Here is a 15,282-nt window from a genome sequence, read left to right on the forward strand (position 1 = left end):
AAAAGTTGGAAAACAAAATGATCATTTTGATCTAATGCTGATCTTTTGCAGGCTTTAGGTTTTTTTTCAGCGGCATAATTCAGTGCTTCGTCTCGTATCGAAACAAAAAAAAAGCAGACGACAAATTTAGTTCGAGTTGTCTCCCATACTCCTGTAATCCACTATTATTTTTTAGATCAGTGCGCTGCACCCAGACGGTTATACCCAAACGGCGCATACCGCAACACGGTTTGGGAATTCCCGACAAAAGAAAAGATCCGCACGCGCACTGGCAACTTCAGTGTCTGTATCTGTATATGTGCGTTACGTTGCTAGCATCCAGATTGCTGGCTTTGGCGCTACGGGTGTCAGCTGAACACGAGAGCGTTCGGTCTTCTTGAAGATTTGTATCTTGAAATGAAAATTAACGAATATCGCGCTGTCCGAAGGAATGGAGTACATATCGGACAATGACCACGCTCAGGCTAAAATGATAGGACATCTGACCGACATGCGGCAATGTGAATCGGACATTTGGGGATTTTGTAAAATGTCCGATGTCCGACGCCTAACGACATTCCTGACTATGGAATATAATAAACAGAAACATCTTCATCTGAATTGCAATAGTCAAAAGTTGATTCTGACAGGTTGTGTACATTCTTTTTTTCTTCTTCATTTTTTTCTTCTTATTTCTATTTCCTTTTCAGACAGTGCTTCAAGCAAGACAAGATCCCATGGATGAGATGTTGTACCTGCCATATCACTTCGCTCTCAGTCTCAAGGTCCTGTTCAAATTATCACATGCCTGGCTTTAGTATGTAGTAATATACTTTTGATAATGATAGTTTTTCTAGGTTTTTATAGAGGGTGGGTAGCAGATCTATCATCTATACTTACATTTTTGTCATTTAATCATACAATGCTGTTCACACTGTGAAATACATAAACAAAACCATAATCTTGAGAGATAAATGTCTTGTTAGTGGAGAATGGTACTGACTGGATGTCTCATTAATGGGGTATGGTACTGGGGAGATGTGTTAGTGGTGGGATGTTTCGTTAGTGGGGTGTGGTACTGATGGGATGTCTCGTGGGTTTAGTGGTGGGATGTTTCGTTAGTGGGGTGTACCGTGTGGTACTGATGGATGTCTCGTGGGTGCATGTGCCACTCATAGGATGTCTTGTGAGTGTGGTGTGGTACTGATGGGATGTCTCGAGAGTGCGGTGTGGTACTGATGGGATGTCTTGTGAGTGCGGTGTGTACTGATGGGATGTCTTGTGAGTGCGGTGTGGTACTGATGGGATGTCTTGTGAGTGCGGTGTGGTACTGATGGGATGTCTTGTGAATGCGGTGTGGTACTGATGGGATGTCTTGTGAGTGCGGTGTGGTACTGATGGGATGTCTTGTGAGTGCGGTGTGGTACTGATGGGATGTCTTGTGAGTGCGGTGTGGTACTGATGGGATGTCTCGTGAGTGCGGTGGGGTACTGATGGGATGTCTTGTGAGTGCGATGTGGTACTGATGGGATGTCTTGTGAGTGTGGTGTGGTACTGATGGGATGTCTTGTGAGTGCGGTGTGGTACTGATGGGATGTCTTGTGAGTGCGGTGTGGTACTGATGGGATGTCTCCTGAGTGCGGTGTGGTACTGATGGGATGTCTTGTGAGTGCGGTGTGGTACTGATGGGATGTCTTGTGAGTGCGGTGTGGTACTGATGGGATGTCTTGTGAGTGAGGTGTTGTACTGATGGGATGTCTCGTGAGTGCAGTGAGGTACTGATGGGATGTCTCATGAGTGCGGTGTTGTTCTGTTGGGATGTCTCGTGAGTGCGGTGTGGTAGTGATGGGATATATGTCTTGTTAGTGTGGTTTGGTACTTGTGGGATGTCTCACTAGTGGCATGTGGTAGTGGTGGAATGAATCGTTAGTTGGGTGTTGTACTGGTGGAATGTCTCGTTAGTGGGGTATGTTTCTGGTGATGGGATGTCTCGTTAGTGGGGTATACTACTAATGGGATGTCTCATTAGTGGAGTGTGGAACTGGTGTGATGTCACGTTAGTGGGGTGTGGTACTGGTGGGATGTCTCATTAGTGGAGTGTGGTACTGGTGGTATGTCTCGTTAAAGGGATGTGGTACTGGTGGGATGTCTTTTTAGTGGGGTGTGATACTGGTGGGATGTCTCGTTAGTGGGGTGTGGTACTGGTGGGATGTCTCGTTGGTGGGGTGTGGTACTGGTGGGATGATGTCTTCTTAGTTGAGTGCGGTACTGGTGGGATGTCACGTTAGAGGGGTATGCTAGTGATAGAATGTTTTGTTAGTGGAGTATACTACTAAGGCCTAAAAAAAAAATAGATGTGGTTACGGTAACCCGACCTACCCTATTTTTAGGGGCCGATCCTATAACTTTTTATTACATTTGTCAAAAAAAAAAAAAAAAAAAAAAAAAACGAGTGCAAAAAACGCAATGAAGCGAAAGCGCCCGTGTCGCACACTTATTTCCCTGTCAAGTAGGTTTAATTTGTACACATTAGAAAAAAAAGTTAAAAAAAAAAAAAAAAGTGATTGCCTACCTACCTACCCTATTTTTTTTTGGCTATGTTACCGTAACCACACCTATTATTTTTTTGGGCCTAATGGGATGTCTCATTAGTGGAGTGTGGTACTGGTGTGATGTCTCGTTAGTGGAGTGTGGTACTGGTGGGATGTCTCGTTAGTGGCGTGTGGTACTGGTGGAATGTCTCGTTAGTGGAGTGTGGTACTGATGGGATGTCTTGTTAGTGGGGTATGTTTCTGGTGATGGGAGTCTCGTTAGTCGGGTATACTACTAATGGGATGTCTCATTAGTGGAGTGTGGAACTGGTGTGATGTCACGTTAGTGGGGTGTGGTACTGGTGGGATGTCTCATTAGTGGAGTGTGGTACTTGTGGTATGTCTCGTTAAAGGGATGTGGTACTGGTGGGATGTCTTTTTAGTGGGGTGTGATACTGGTGGGATGTCTCGTTAGTGGGGTGTGGTACTGGTGTGATGTCTCGTTAGTGGAGTGTGGTACTGGTGGAATGTCTCGTTAGTGGAGTGTGGTACTGATGGGATGTCTTGTTAGTGGGGTATACTACTGATGGGATGTCTTGTTTGAGGGGTATACTACAGATGGGATGTCTCATTAGTTGGGGGTGGTACAGTTGGGATGACTTGAAAATGGGCTATTGTACTGGTGGGATATCTCATGTTAGTAGGGGGATGTACTCATGGGATGCCTCCTTAGTTGGGTGTGGTACAGGTAGGATGTCTCGTTTGTGGGGTATAGTAGTGTTTGGATGTCTTGTTAGGGTGGTGTGGTAGTGGGGGGATATCTCATTCATAAGTGGCGTGTGGTAGGGGTGGGATGTCTCATTCATAAGTGGTATTTGTGGGATGTCTCATTAGTGGCGTTTGGTAGTGGTGGAATGTCTCGTTAGTTAGGTGTGGGATGTCTCATTAGTGGGGTATGGTACTGGTGATGGGATGTCTCATTGGTGGGGTATACTACTAATTTTGTTTGTTTGTTTGCTTAACGCCCAGCCGACCACGAAGGGCCATATCAGGGCGGTGCTGCTTTGACATTTAACGTGCGCCACACACAAGACAGAAGTCGCAGCACAGGCTTCATGTCTCAACCAGTCACATTATTCTGACACCGGACCAACCAGTCCTAGCACTAACCCCATAATGCCAGACGCCATGCTGAGCAGCCTCTAGATTGCCAATTTGACCCGGCCGGGTTTCGAACCCACGACCTCCCGATCACGGGGCGGACGCCTTACCACTAGGCCAACCGTGCCGGTCTATACTACTAATGGGATGTCTCATTAGTGGAGTGTGGTACTGGTGTAATGTCACGTTATTGGAGTGTGGTACTGGTGGGATGTCTCATTCGTGGAGTGTGGCACTGGTGGTATGTCTCGTTAGTGGGATGTGGTACTGGTGGGATGTCTTTTTAGTGGGGTGTGGTACTGGCGGGATGTCTCGTTAGTGGGGTGAGGTACTGGCGGGATGTCTCGTTAGTGGGGTGAGGTACTGGCGGGATGTCTTCTTAGTTGAGTGTGGTCCTGGTGGGATGTCTCGTTAGTGGGGTATGCTAGTGATGGAATGTTTTGTTAGTGGAGTATACTACTAATGGGATGTCTCATTAGTGGAGTGTGAAACTGGTGTGATGTCTCGTTAGTGGAGTGTGGTACTGGTGGGATGTCTTGTTAGTGGGGTGTGGTACTGGAGGGATGTCTCGTTAGTGGAGTGTGGTACTGGTGGGATGTCTTGTTAGTGGGGTGTGGTACTGGTGGGATGTCTCGTTAGTGGAGTGTGGTACTGGTGGAATGTCTCGTTAGTGGAGTGTGGTACTGATGGGATATCTTGTTAGTGGGATATACCACTGATGGGATGTCTGTTTCGTGGGGTATACTATTGATTGGATGTCTCGTTAGTGGGTTGTGGTACTGATGGGATGTCTTGTTAGTGGGGTATACTACTGATAGGATGTCTCATTTGTGGGGTTTACTGCAGATGGGATGTCTCGTTCGTGGGGTATACTACTGTTGGGATGTCTCATTAGTTGGGGTGGCACAGTTGGGATGACTTGTAAGTGGGGTATAGTACTGGTGGGATATCTCATGTTAGTGGGGGGGGGGGGGGATGTATTCATGGGATGCCTCCTTAGTGGGGTGTGGTACAGGTAGGATGTCTCGTTTGTGGAGTATACTACTAATGGGATGTCTCATTAGTGGAGTGTGGTACTGGTGTGATGTCTCGTTAGTGGAGAGTGGTACTGGTGTGATGTCTTGTTAGTGGGGTGTGGTACTGGTGGGATGTCTCGTTAGTGGAGTGTGGTACTGGTGGAATGTCACGTTAGTGGAGTGTGGTACTGATGGGATATCTCGTTCGTGGGGTATACTACTGATGGGATGTCTCATTAGTTTGGGGTGGTACAGTTGGGATGACTTACTCCCCCCGGGTTAGGGGGAGTCCCATATTGATTGGGACGAGAAAGAATTTACCCGATGCTACCCAGCATGTCGTAAAAGGCGACTAACGGTTCTGTTTCTCCTTTTACCCTTGTATAGAATATAGTCAATTTTTATAAAGATTTTAGTCAAGCAGTATGTAAGAAATGTTAAGTCCTTTGTACTGGAAACTTGCATTCTCCCAGTAAGGTCATATATTGTACTACGTTGCAAGCCCCTGGAGCAATTTTTTGATTAGTGCTTTTGTGAACAAGAAACAATTAACAAGTGGCTCTATCCCATCTCCCCCCTTTCCCCGTCGCGATATAACCTTGAATGGTTGAAAACGACGTTAAACACAAAATAAAGAAAGAAAGTTGGGATGACTTCTAAGTGGGGTTAGTACTGGGGGGATGTGCTCATGGAATGCCTTTTAGTGGGGTGTGGTACAGACAGGATGTCTCGTTTGTGGGGTATAGTACTGGTGGGATGTCTCGTTAGTAGTGTATAGTACTGGTGGGTTCTCGAGTTAGTGGGGTGAGGTACTCCTGGGATGTCTCGTTGGTGGGTATGGTACTGGTGGGATCCCGCATTGGTGGAGTATAGTGTCGGTTGGATCTCATGCTTTTTGGGTGTGGTACTCACGGGATGTCTCGTTAGTACTCTTGCCTCGGGTTTAGGGTAAACAGGTCTGGGGGTGTGGTTCTGGTGGGATCTCGCGTTAATGAGGTTTAGTACTGTTGGGATGACTTATTAGAGGGGCCTGGTACCGATTGGATCTTGCGTTAGTGGGTATTGTACTGGGGATGTCTCACTTGTTGGGTGTTGTAGTGGTAGTATGTTTCGTTAGTTGGGTATAGTGCTTGTGGGATTTTGCGTGAGTGGGGTATAGTACAGGTGGGATGTCTTGTTAGTGGGGTGAAGTACTGGTAGGATCTCATGTTAGTTTGGTGTGGTACTATCTATGGGTTCTTGCGTTAGTGGGGAGTAGTACTCATGGGGATATCTCGTTAGTGGGGTATACTACTGGTGGGATGTCTTGTTAGTGGGATGTGGTTCTGGTTGAATCTTGCGTTAGCGGGGTATAGTACTGGTTGGATGTCTCGTTAGTGGGGTTTAAGGCCAGAAAGTTGCGAGTATTGTACTGCATGTAACTGGCGAATAGAAATGTTCATCTACTCGCCAAATGCGAGTAAAAGTGTCATTAGTGGGGTCTGGTACTGGAAGGATCTCACTTTAGAGGGGTATTGTATTGTTCGAATGTCTCTCGTTAGTGAGGTAAAATACTGGCGGGATGTCTTGTTAGTTGGGTGTGGTACTGGTGGTATGTCTTGCTAGTGGGGTTATGTACTGGTGGTATGTCATGTTTGTGGGGTTTTGAACTGGTGAGGTGCCTCGTTAGTAGGGTCTGGTACTGGTGGGACCTCCTGTTAGTGGGGTATTGTACTGGGGATGTCTCATTTGTGGGGTGTGGTAGTGGTGGGATGTATTGTTAGTGGGTTATAGTGCTGGTGGGATTTCGCGTAAGTGGGGTATAGTACTGGTGGGATGTCTCGTGTTAGTGTGGTGTGGTACTCCTTGGTTCTCGTGTTGTACTTATGGGATGTCTCGTTAGTTGGGTGTGGTACTGGTGGGATCTTGCATTGGTGGGGTATTGTACTGGTGGGATGTCTCGTTATTGGGGTGTGGTACTGGTGGGATCTTGCATTGATGGGGTATTGTACTGGTGGGATGTCTCGTTATTGGGGTGTGGTACTGGTGGGATCTTGCATTGATAGGGTAAGTGGGATGTCTCGTTAGTTGGGTGTGGTAGTGGTGGTATCTCGCATCAGTGGGGTATTGTACTGGTGGGATGTCTTGTTAGTGGGGTAAAGTACTGGTGTTAGTTGGTTGTTGTGCAGGTGGGATGAGTGATGCACAATGCAATTAGTATCTAACTTGGTGGCTCTTTGTTGCAGACATCTTCCTGGTGTGTTTGTTCTACTTGCCTTGCCTGGTAGGAAGAGCATTCACTGGTTTAGAAGCTTGCAAGATGACAGCTATGCTAACCACATATTGGAGAACATTGGCTGACTGGTGCAAAACAACATATCTGGGATAATCTCATCAGCTTTGTGATGTGACTGTGGAATGCAGCCTACTGAATACAAGTGAACATCATGCTGACTGTCTGTAAGTGTACCGGTAATTGAGTGTATAGATCTCTGCATCTGCATGCAAAAAAAAGTGGTCACTCATGGTTCATGTATTACGGTTGCTGTAAGCCATTTACCCAGCATATGGCAAAAAGAAAGAAAACACTTATACCAAAGGCAAAGAAATTATGACAAAGAACACATAATGAATCGTTGTGTTTAACATATATGTGATCCATATGCTTCTTACTTTATGGTGTAAGGATGAGACGGAAAACCAGATAAAGAGTCTTTCTTGACCACACTCAGTATCAAGTTCCTAATATTGTTGAAACTGGATTTATCTTCAAATTTGCTTACACCTCATTTCTAACATAGTAGCTGTCGGTCATCACTTGGTATGTCTTGCAAATCTCTCACAGGATGTGTACGCATCACTTCCTCACAGGCTACAATCAGTTAAAGGAGCAAAGGACACACAACTAAGTGCTTTAAGTTTGTAAGTGTATCTGGAAGGCCAGTAAAATAAAATAGAACGGTGATAAATACAAGACTTATTTTACAACCATTTGAAAAATACATACATCCTCCGTGGCTGCCCGCATAACGAAATCATTTTTCTCGTGTATTGAACTTGCCAGTGTTTCATCACAGAGCAGAGTCCGCCCCACACTTTGCTTTGTGTACATCACGTGAACACCCGCACAACACAACATTTTCACGAGAAAAACACGTTTATTTGTTTGCTTTGTCTGTATTACACATTTCTATTTACATTTACCACTGACACACCTAATTGCATACTTTATAGTTTGCAAGTGAACCGTTATCATACAAAATAACGTTATCACGAGACGAACAGAGATATCAGAGATTGTCTGCTTCTCAAATGTTTCGCGCAAATCATGTAATATCTATTTTTGCGAAAACCTCCCGAAGAAATGCAATCTCAGCGGCTTCAACCTGCAACATATTCGTGCTTATTTGGAATGTGACGTCCTGTTCTTCGTCACTAAAACTAAGCATCGCACAGAACCAGCGCCCTTCCATTAGATAGCAACAACTTGTTTTGAAGCCAGAGCCACTACCGACTGAGCTGTTTTACCACCTAATTCCCTAATTGATGTTAGCTGAGAAATTATGGTACTCACATTCATTCTAATTGATATTCCATCAGGTACACAAAGATATTACCAGATATTGCCCATCAAGAATTTCTTTAGCCTTCAATTGTACTGGAAAGTCTGTTTTCTTGTCCAGTGTAAATTTTAGTTTCTTTTGCATACAAACTCATATGAGTAAAACATCTCTTGATCATCCTTTGAACTTCAGAAATAAGAGCATTGTTTGTAACACATTCACACGTCCAAACAGGATTACATATCCTGCTGTTTTACACGTAGAATATAACTTAAAAAAAACTAAAAAACATTGTAAAATTCCTTCACAACATCCATATGGTAAGATGTCGGCCTCCTAATCAGGAGGTAGTGAGTTTGAATCCCGGTCGCTGCCGCCTGGTGAGTTAAGAGTGGAGATTTATTTGATCTCCCAGGTCAACTTATGTGCAGACCTGTTAGTGACTTAACCCCCTTCGTGTGTGCATACAAGCACAAGACCAAGTGCGCACGGAAAAGATCCTGTAATCCATGTCAGAGACGATGGGTTATAGAAACACAAAAATACCCAGCATACCTCCCCTGAAATCGGCGTATGTTGCCTAAATGGCAGGGTAAAAATTGTCATACACATAAAAATCCATTCATGCTAAAAATATGAGTGAACGTGGTAGTCTAAGCCTATGAACAAAGAAGAAGAATAATATGGGTTGAGTGTGAATCTTACAATCTGTTCCCCATGGTTCAAAATCATGCAACTTTGTACATATTCTTGTATTCAAAAGGTAAATATGCCAATGAATAAAATTGATTTTATGTGGGAATGGTTGTGTCATATAGTGTTAACTGTTATTTGGTACATACTTGCGTTGAGAGATGAAAAACAGTTGGAATCAGGAAGTCAAATCTATAACCTAGGCAGAACACACCAGTACATGTACATGCAAGTTGGCCAGCGTACACATATTCCATGCTACTTGGGTTTAAAGCGCATTGCACAGTGTAAACAAACATTGTTCAATACATTGTCTAGAAAGACCACCCAAGACAGTAGTTATGTTTATGTTAATACTAGAACGTTCAAACTCTTATTCCAAGGTATTCCTCAAATACATGTATGTTGTCATCAATACAAACCCTAACCAAACTCTGTTGCTCTTTAGGCGATTTTGAATACGTCCAGCAACAGCATGTGAATTGTAGGCTGCTCTTCTCAGGGTCGGAAAGTAGGAAGAAAATCAAAACAGCCACGGTGCAGCGGAAGAACTTGGGGATAAATACTCATGTCCAAACAATACCATAAACACAGCTGTTTTAAATTGGAATAACTCGGTGCTCAAAAACTTATTTTAAGTATTCCTGGTGTTTTCAGTAACATGATTCCAACCCCCAGCCCAAACTATATAGCTCTCAGTCCTTGGTGCACTTTATTCCTTTAATTAAACAAAAAGGATAGCTCACATTGGAATAGAATGTTTAACACAAATGCATTGTAACTTTTGGTGTTGTTTGTTTTGTTACAGATTGATCATGCTACCTTCCTTGGCCTCCCCTGGAACGGATGTTTCCTACAGGAGTCGAATTTTCTGCTGTTATTGATTAGACACCACTGTCACATGTCACACAGAACAGTGAATTCTTCAACTCATAATAAAAAAAAATAACAGTAAAAAGCTACCTTTCTTGATTTTGTGTGTGATTTGCCAAATGTGAGAACAGATGAGTGTGTGACATATTGTGGGATTTGGGTCTTTCTCAGAAGTGGTGCTCAAGTTTCCATGTTACAGCTGTCATCAAATACATTTCATATTTCATTGTGTAACTCGACAGATCAAATGACTACAAACAAAATTGGACACAGAATGCTGAAGGATTCATAAACAATTCAAGAATGCATTTGATTTGATTTGGGTAAGCTGAGCAAAAATTAGTTTCATGCACCACTTTTAAAGGCCACTCCCTCCCTCCACCAGTATCATCATTGTGTAAAGCAGACCCATGGCTTTATACTAAATGTGTTTACTTTCTCTTTCCTAACACGTTTAGTTAATGCATATGTAATTCTTTTGACCATGATTTCTGAGGATGACCCAATTCACTTGTTTTTAAAGGCAGAGATGACCCTTCCGATTTTAAGATTTTATTCTTTGGCAAACTTTTTAATTCTTATTTCAAGGTTCTTCATAACAATTCTAAGAAAAGGTGTTTCTTGTTCTAAAACGTTATATTGAATTATGGGTCAAAGTGGACCTTTTTAGGGATTAAACATGTAGTTTTGTGGAAACATTCATCTTTTGGAAAAATGAACTTACAACTTTGAAGTATGTTTTGTTTTACTCTAAACAGGTCTCTAGAAGCAACAACATTTTGTTTACAACATAAATTTCAAAAATAAAAGTTTTTGACAGAATTTCTAAAATCATGTAATTCACAAAAAGCCTGTTACTGTATTTGTTTGTTTGGTTAACGCCCAGCCGACCACGAAGGGCCATATCAGGGCGGAGCTGCTTTGGCATATAACGTGCGCCACACACAAGACAGAAGTCGCAGCACAGGCTTCATGTCTTACCCAGTCACATTATTCTGACACCGGACCAACCAGTCCTAGCACTAACCCCATAATGCCAGACGCCAGGCGGAGCAGCCACTAGATTGCCAATTTTAAAGTCTTAGGTATGACTCGGCCGGGGTTCGAACCCACGACCTCCCGATCACGGGGCAGACGCCTTACCACTAGGCCAACCGTGCCGGTCTGTTACTGTATAAAAACGCATTTCTGGTGAAAGTAAGATCTGACAGAAAGTCTAGAAGATGACTAGTCGACTCTTTACCAATGAGAAAACAGCGTCTAAAGTTTTCAATATGGTGTCAACAGTAAATACAATACATGTACTTTGAAAATGATCAGTTAATTGCAAAAAAGAGGATGATAATTACACCACACAATGATTTGTGTGGTGTTCAAAGAACCTACAAATGCGCAGAAAACAAAGAAGGATGTGTTTTGACCCAACGTTTGTGCCATCTCTGGCTTTAAGAACCTGTCGGTGCCATAGACTTAAATAAATATTCTTGTACAAATATGTTGAAAGCATCATAACATGAAGATTTCAAGTGACAGAGAAAAATAAAACACAAAATATATTCAGCATACTTTTATGGACTTTCAGCATCACAGTGAATGAGACTTAAAAAAAAAACACATGCATTAAACTACGCTGCTGAAGATCACAAACTTGATTTTGTAAAGCCAGGTTTTATTTAGAAACCTACAGGTAACGTTTAAAAACGAAAATAGAAAAGATATGCAGTAATGTATATTATTACTGTATAAACGTATTGTTTAAAGGTATCGCAGATGGTGTGGTATAGTGCAGTTTGTGTTGACTGCAGTGGCTGATCAAGAAAAAGTGCCCATGCAGTTGTGAATACATTGTATCAGTGTAGGGTGGTGTGTATATGTTGTCTGCAGTAACTTCATCAAGGAAAAATTCCTACGCAGAAGATGTTGATGCATTGTGTCACTGTCGGAGTAAATAAATCTGCATAGACTACCAGCGTCCAGATGTGTGTGCTCTCTCTCTCTCTCTCTCTCTCTCTCTCTCTCTCTCTCTCTCTCTCTCTCTCTCTCTCTCTCTCTCTCTCTCTCTCTCTCTCTCTCTCTCTCTAAAAAACTGCATTAACCTTGAAGTCAATATGAATGCCGAAGAAGGCCAATTCGGTCTTTTGAGTATGTAAGACTCCATTATTACAGCATTCCAGTTTTTGAGGTCAGCCAACACTGCCGATACGAAACGAGGAAACTGCAAAGTCACCTGTGTACAAGAAATGAAAAAGTGCCCATGCAGTTGTGAGTATCAGTGTAGAGTGCAAAAGTATGGTTGTACCCACAATGTGATGCCCGTCAGAAGAGTGTACTTTCCGTCATTGTGATTCTCAAATTACTTAGGATCATATCAAGTAACTGCATGTCTGCCACGTAAGAGCACTTTCATTTCAGAATATTTTGGCCCAAATGTAGTACGACACTACATGATATTCAGATGCCCGTCAGTGAATGTGAATACATTTCGCAGGCTTATATTTATAGTCATAAAAGTTTGAAACTAAGTTCAGAAACACTTGACTGAAAAAGATCACCAGGAGACACAACCACTCAACACTCACACAGACATAATGGAAAAGGAGTTCTTAATTGGACACCTTTGTCAGAGCTGATGAAACTCGGATAACAGCGGGATTAGGAGGTACCAAGATGCCCGGACGGACCCGCAGGGCCTAAAATGAACAGCTTGCTGCAGTCGGCACCGACCCCATTCAGGTATAGTACATAACAGAATATCTTGCACGCGTACCTGTACCACAGGTATTTGAAAGCACTTCTGCTGTAACCTGATTATACGTACGTCTGCTTTGAGTCCGCTTAGAATGATAAATGTCGTCATATACAAGTCGTCAGTGAAAGCAGTGTGATCAGTCGAAGCTGCCAGGTGTGTTGCAAGAAGACTGAACTTGCAAAGAACTCCAGGCCAGGTGCCTGCTTACTTAGGACTGACACCATATTCATTTTGGGGTGGCTTATCCCACCGCTGGGACTGAGTATTTCAGGCGACCGTGCTCATGCGACACTGCGCCGACAAAATCATTTACAAGCAACAACATGAAATACAATTAAATTTTAAAAAGCCGCTGAGAATCTAGTGTCATTAAATTCAATTCGCCTTTCAGATTGTCTCACGGTCAGTCAGTTTATCATTATGTCAGGTAACCGCTGCGCAGGCACGCAGCGCGCTGACTGACCCCGGGGCTGCAGTCTTTCTGAATGGGCAGGCAGACATATGAACCGTGAAAACTACAGTTATATTATTTCGTTTTGCTGATGTAAACTGACGGTATTTTAAGCATGCAAGGCGGTTGGGGCTGATGAAGCCTGCGGGAGGGGGTCTGAAGCCATGCAGCCTTAGTCACCGTTATGACTGACGGCCGCATCCACGCCGGTCCCGTTCAAGGCTCCCAAGTATTATCATATCAGTCCTTCAGGCTAGTCCTTAAGAGTCGCAACCTCAAGTTGTGCCTGTACTGAGAACATTAATATTCTCAAGTTCCCGTTCAACAGTATTCACTGAGTTGTCCATGCAATACTCAGTTAAACGCACGATCCTAGCAATATATTGCGACAACTGAACAGTTGAGCTCAAGTGTCCGCGGCCCCGATATCTAAAGTGGACTGGCTGGACACCGTACACTGACTTGAATATTACGGTCTTCGGGATAGTGAATGGGACAGACACTGACAGATATGTGTTTTGAACAACTTCTCATCCGTGAGGCTCGATTGATTGAGGACCCGTTATGTGTTCAGAACACTACTTCTCAGTGAGCGGGCTGGATTCAGTGATTGAGGACCCGTTATGTGTTCAGAACAACTTCTCGGTGAGGCTCGATTGATTGAGGACCCGTTACTATGTGTTCAGAACAACTTCTCAGTGAAGCTCGATTGATTGAGGATCCGTTATGTGTTCAGAACAACTTCTCAGTGAGGCTCGATTGATTGAGGATCCGTTATGTGTTCAGAACAACTTCTCAGTGAGGCTCGATTGATTGAGGATCCGTTATGTGTTCAGAACAACTTCTCAGTGAGGCTCGATTGATTGAGGATCCGTTATGTGTTTAGAACAACTTCTCAGTGAGGCTCGATTGTTTCAGAACAACTTCTCAGCGAGGCTCGATTGATTGAGGCCGTTATGTGTTCAGAACAACTTCTCAGCGAGGCTCGATTGATTGAGGCCGTTATGTGTTCAGAATGATACTGACACCCCGGGCCGGTCATATCCATTCGGCATTCCGCATTCCGCGTGTTGGTCCACTACGCCACACCGAGTAGCCTCCGCGGCGGGACAGCTCACTGCAGGTCTCATTTCTGGCGTTGACCGACACTGGCACTGCTGTCTGACTGGTTTAGGCTACTTAGTTTCCGCATTGCCATTGGCCCTGGTCGTACAAGTTAGACTAAGATTTCAGTAATATGTTGAAACATAATCTGTAATTTCTTCTTGTTCTTAAGTCAGTCAGTTTGCCTGTTCAGTTGTCGGCGCCGCGATGCCAGTCACTGATGGACACTGTGCGGTTAGCCTGGCCTGGTGCGGGCTGCACTGAGGCTGACATAAATACATGTAAGAAGTTCAGTTTTCCGACCTGCTAGGTCAACTTATAAAACATAAGACAGAAAAACATAATTGATTGTATTACAACCACGTGCAGTACACAGGAATGTTGCTTGGCTTGCCGGGGGTCCTGATTTGGCCTATTATCGGGTCCGCTGGACCCGAAAAGCAACAGCAAATAAATAAATAATGCTTGGCTTGAGTACACTGCGGCGCACACACACGCATGGACGCACGAACACACACACGCCCGCCCGCCAGCAGGCACCCACACAACAAACAACTTGACAAACTGAACTGACACTTCTTCGAGCCTCTTCCATCTGGTAGGCGCTACAGAGCTTTGAAAGCCAGAACTAGTCGCTTTCGCTCTAGCTTCATCCCCCATGCTGTACTGACAACTCCTGTAGTGAAGACGTTGTAATATACTGTAGTTATAGGATGGGGGGGGGGGGGGGGGGGGGGTTCTTTTGTTACTTAGTCCTTTCACTGCATTCCATTACTGTTCTCAAAACTTGTGGTAGTGGAAATATGTGCAATGTGGAATGGTCCTTAATTTTTAGGTGCTGGAGTAGTTCTGTGATGGTAGTAGTTTTGTGCAATGCGACTCTAAGTTCAGGTGCTTGAGTAGATCTGTGATAGTCTGTTAATACTGTTGTTTTAAACTGTCTAGATCATGATTATATAATTTTATGTGATGATCTGACTAAATGATAATAATTACATGTACTACTTACTTTTAAATGGATTATAAATTTTAGGTATTGTTCTAGTATTCACTAATGTTGTATTGAAATTACTGGCACCCCTTTTAAACTGATATGGTTTTTACGTTTACAAGGCGACGATGTGAATTTGTGATGTAGATATGTGGCTGGTTATGTGTGAGAATGTAAATAATTGTGTGTGTG

General features: G+C 43.6%; 1 long non-coding RNA gene across 1 annotated transcript; it reads left to right on the forward strand.

Moving 5' to 3' along the window:
• Positions 1 to 354: 354 nt before the first annotated feature.
• On the forward strand, positions 355 to 9,880 carry LOC138964643 (uncharacterized). The gene is made up of 3 exons (XR_011455163.1): positions 355 to 764; positions 6,913 to 7,126; positions 9,731 to 9,880. It is a non-coding gene; the product is annotated as an uncharacterized lncRNA (long non-coding RNA).
• The last annotated feature ends 5,402 nt before the right edge of the window (positions 9,881 to 15,282 follow it).

Source organism: Littorina saxatilis, linkage group LG4, assembly GCF_037325665.1.
Source record: "Littorina saxatilis isolate snail1 linkage group LG4, US_GU_Lsax_2.0, whole genome shotgun sequence".
Lineage (NCBI taxonomy): Eukaryota > Metazoa > Mollusca > Gastropoda > Littorinimorpha > Littorinidae > Littorina > Littorina saxatilis.